The sequence below is a fragment of the Pan troglodytes genome, chromosome 15 (genome assembly GCF_028858775.2).
Source record: "Pan troglodytes isolate AG18354 chromosome 15, NHGRI_mPanTro3-v2.0_pri, whole genome shotgun sequence".
In the NCBI taxonomy this organism is placed as follows: Eukaryota; Metazoa; Chordata; class Mammalia; order Primates; family Hominidae; genus Pan; species Pan troglodytes.
Window position 1 is genome coordinate 8,407,785 of NC_072413.2, and position 4,566 is coordinate 8,412,350.

Consider the following 4,566-nt stretch of genomic DNA (forward strand, 5'->3'; position numbering starts at 1 on the left):
TTTCTAGGAAAGATTGCACCTGCTGCAGAAACTTCGGTCTTGCCAGGAGCTCATGCAGCGGCAGGCCAGAGTGGAGTGCAGACAAGCGCCCCGGCTCCTGGAGTGCCTGGGAGGGCGCCGGGATGCCTTGCATCTGCACCTGCCACATGGAGGACTCCGGGGGTGTGAGCTGGCGAGGTGGAGCTGCCCCATCTTGGGGTTCCCACACCGCTCTGGCGACCTGGGGACCCCGGCCACAGCCCCACCACGGAATCCCCTCGGAAGCGAGTGGCACAAGCACACCTTGGCCGTGTGGTCCCGCTTGAACGGGTCCAGGCTGACCAACCTCCCACGGGCCCGGCAGGCCGTCACGCTGCTCGTCCCGGTCCTCCCGGGATTGCCCGGGCGAGGAGGCCACGGAAGAGCCTGAGAGTGTAGAGTGCCCTTTCCGGAGGAGCTGGGGCAGTGTAGGCAAAATCCCCGGGTGCCGGGGCATGTTGGGAGATCCCCTCTGCCAGCACGGCCTGGCTGGGCGGGAGCACGGGGACGGCCCTCGCTCCCTGTCTCAGGAAAGCCCCTTGTGGGAGAGCCCCAGGCGCGCAGGGCACGTGGGGTGTGTGAAGCCCCATTCCGCAGGCGCCGGTGTGGGTGAAGGTGACCCACGAGGGAGCAGGGTGACACCCGCCAGGGGTCGCGTTGCACAGGCTGCCTGTCTGCGTGTTCGCCCTGCCACCCTGTCACGGGTGCCTGGCCCTTCGATTCTGAAACCAGAACTGAATCCTGGACTACGGGAGCCTTGTCTCTCTGGCCAGCTCTTCCCTGGTGGTGATGCCTGGAAAGCGATCCTCCTCAAAAGCTCGGAGGAGCAGGGCGGTATGGGATCTGGTGATGGCGGTCCGCTTTTGCCTGCCTTCTTGCGGGCCGTGTCTCCCAGGCCAGGGCCGAGATTCCCGCCATTGCTGCCACAGCTGGCATGACCTCTCATTCTGAAACCAAATCAGGAGCCTGTGCTCCGGAATGCCGATGTCCTGGGCCAGCCCTTCTCTGGTGGCGATGCCGGGGTAAGGGTTAAGCTCAAAGCAGGCTCGCAGGGCCTCCCTTTGGCTCGGGGTCCAAACGAGTCTCCTTCGCTGTCCCCGTCCCCAGGCTTCCGTGGGGAGGGTGCTGTCCAAAGGTGTCGGGGGGGCCATCGCTGGGAGTCCCAGCCGGAATTTCACGGACGGACACGGGCAGAGAGGGGCCGGCAGACTCCCGTGCACTTCAGCCCGCCTGTGCACTGCAGCACGTGCAGTCAGGAGGCCTGACTGGACAGCCAGCCAGCGGGTCTTATAAAGGCCCGCAGGCAGGCAGGCAGCCTCCACCCCTTCATGAATGGCGTTGTGCCCTGGGACACCACTCCCCACCCTGGAAAGTTCCCAGGGCGTCAAGTCCTGCGGCCAGGGATTGGTGGAGTGGGGTAGGAGGACGTGATTATGGCGGAGGTGGGGCCAGAGGCACGAAGATATAGGGGGCCAGGGGGAAGGGCTGAGGGGGGCGCATTTTGGGGCCTGGCGATCCGGACCTCCCCAGGAATCGCACGGCAACTGGAAGCCGCTCTCTGGGCTCCCACGTGTCTTCAGCAGGGAGAAACCGGCCTGGGAGGGTGGAGGGGAGTGTGGAACTGAACCTCTGTGGGAGTCTTGAGTGTTCCAGGCAATCTCTCCGTGAAGGAGGCAGTGCCTGTGGGTGTCGCCGTTGCCGGGACAGTCTCACACATGCAGGAGTGTGCCTCTCGTTCATTTCCATGTAGGAGACCAGACCGAGACCCCAGAGAGAAGATGCCTCCCCGGCGTGATGACCTGACGATGAATTCACGTGTGCGGCAACATGGGGAGTCTGCAGTGTGGCCGGTTTGGAAACTGGCAAGGAGAGCGAAGGCACCATGCTGGTCTTCCACCCTTCCCTGCATGTTTCCGTGGGACCCCAGAGCTCCGAGAGCAAACAGTCAGCATGACACATCTCTGAACTGAACAACAATGTGATTTAACACTTCTCTAGGCTCTGCCTTCAGGGGCTTTGTGACCTATCTCTGCACTGATCACCCAGGTGATGGGACTTTTGTCTGGGCTCTGCCTATATGTGCATTGTGACATATCTCTACACTGATCACCCCGGTGACGTAACTCTTGTGTTGGATCTGCCTATGGGGGCATTGTGACATATCTCTACACTGATCACCCAGGTAATGTAACTCTTGTGTTGGATCTGCCTATGGGGTCTTTGTGACATATTTCTGCACTGATCACCCAGGTGATGGGACTCTTTTATAGGCTCTGTGTATGGGGGCTTTGTGAAGTATCTCCGCACTGATATCCCAGGTGATGTAACCCTTGACTAGGCTCTGCCTAAGGGGCATATTGACATATCACTGCCTTCATCACCGAGGTGATGTAACCCTTGACCAGGCTCTGCCTATAGGGGGTCTTGTGACATATCTCTGCACTGATCACCCAGGTGATGGGACTCTTCTATAGGCTCTGCCTACTGCGGGCATTGTCACATATTTCTGTACTGATCACCCATGTGACGGACTCTTGTGTTGGATTTGCCTATGGGGGCATTGTGACATAACTCTGCCCTGATCACCCAGGAGATGTAAGTCTGGTCTAAGCTCTGCCTAAAGGGGCATTGTGACACATCTCTGCACTGATCACTCAGGTGATGTAACTATTGTCTAGGCTCTGCATAAAGTTGCCTTCTCACATATCTCTCCTCTGATCACCCAGGTGATGTAACACTTGTCTACGCTCTGCTTACAGGGGGTATTGTGACATATCTCTGCAATGATCACCTAAGTGATGTAACACTTGTGCAAGCTCTGCCTACGGGTGCATTTTGACATATCTCTGCACTGTTAACCGAGGTGATGTAACTCTTGTCTAGGCTGTGACCACAGAGGGATTGAGACATATCTCTGCACTGATCCCGAGGTGATCCAATTCTTACCTGGTCTCTGCCTATTGGGGACATTATGACATATCTCTGCACAGATCTCCCAGGTGCTGTAACTTTAGTCTAGGCTCTGGCTACACCGCATTGTGACATATCACTGCACTGATCACCCAGGTGATATAACTCTTGTCTAGGCTCTGCCTACAGGGGGCTTGTGACATATCTCTGCACTGATCACCCAGGTGATATAATTCTTTTCTAGGATCTGCCTACAGGGTGCTTTGTGACATATCCCTGCAATTATCACCCAGATGATGTACCACTTGTCAAGGCTCTGCCTACAGGGATATTGCAACGTATCTCTGCACTGATCACCTAGGTCATGTAACACTTGTCTAGGCTCTGCATACAATGGCATTGTGATATATGCCTGCACTAATCATCCAAGCGATATAACTCTTGTCTAGTATCTGCCTACAGGGACTTTGTGACATAAATATGCACTGATCACCCAGATGATGTAACTCCTGTCTAGGTGCAGCCTACAGGAAAGTTTTGACATATCTCTGCACTGATCACCCAGGTGATGTAATCCTTGTCTATGCTCTGCCTACAGGGGAATTGTGACAGATCTCTCCACTGCTCACCCAGGTGATGCAACAAATGTCCAGGCTTTGCCTACAGGGGGCTTTGTGATATACATTTCCACTGATCAAACAGGTGATGTAACCCTTGTCAAGGTTCTGCTGACAGGGGCTTTGGGACATAACTCTGCACTGATCACCCCAGGGAGGAAACAGTTGTCTACACTCTCCCTACAGGAGGCTTTAGGACTTATTCCTGCACTGATCACTAGGTGATGTAACACTTGTCTAGGCTCTGTCTACAAGGGAAATTTCACATATCTCCACACTGATCACCTAAGTGATGTAACCCTTGTCTTGATGAACCTTGTTCAGCCTACTGGGGATTTCTGACATACCTATGCACTGATCACCTAGGTGATGTAAATCATTTCCAGGCTTTTTGTACAGGGGACATTGTGATATATCTCTGCCCTGATCATCCAAATGATGCAAATCTTCTCTAGGCTCCACTGCGAGGGGGCATTGTGACATATTTCTAAACTGATCATCCAGGAGATGTAACTACTCTCCATGCATTGACTAAAGAGCCTCAGAAGGCGGTGGGAGGGCCTCAGCCAGACTTTCACGGACGGACAAGGGCACAGAGAGGCCTGCAGGCTCCCTTGCACGTCAGCCGGTGTGCACAATGAGCGCAGGTCTAGCCAGGAGGCCGGCAAACAGAGCTACAGGTCTGCATTCTGCCGCCAGGCGCTCCATGGAGGCAGCTGCGAGGCTTCAGGGGCACGTGCGGGCCGGCGATGCTGGCATGGAGGCGCAGAGGAGGCGAGCCGCCGGAGTGGTTTCAGGCCTGGACGCTGCGCCTGCCCGGTGTTTCGCGGGACAGGGGTCTCCACCCAGACAAGGGGAGGACGCATTTTCCGGTGGTGGGGGGTGTGGGTGCGGAGGGGGTGGTCAGGCGTGGGTGGGGTGGGGGAAAGACATGAGAGCTCTGCCCGGGCTGCTCCCACAGCCCAGGCGGCTGCCAACAAACCCGCGCATGCGCAGTAGGTGGCCCACCTGCTGGTATCTG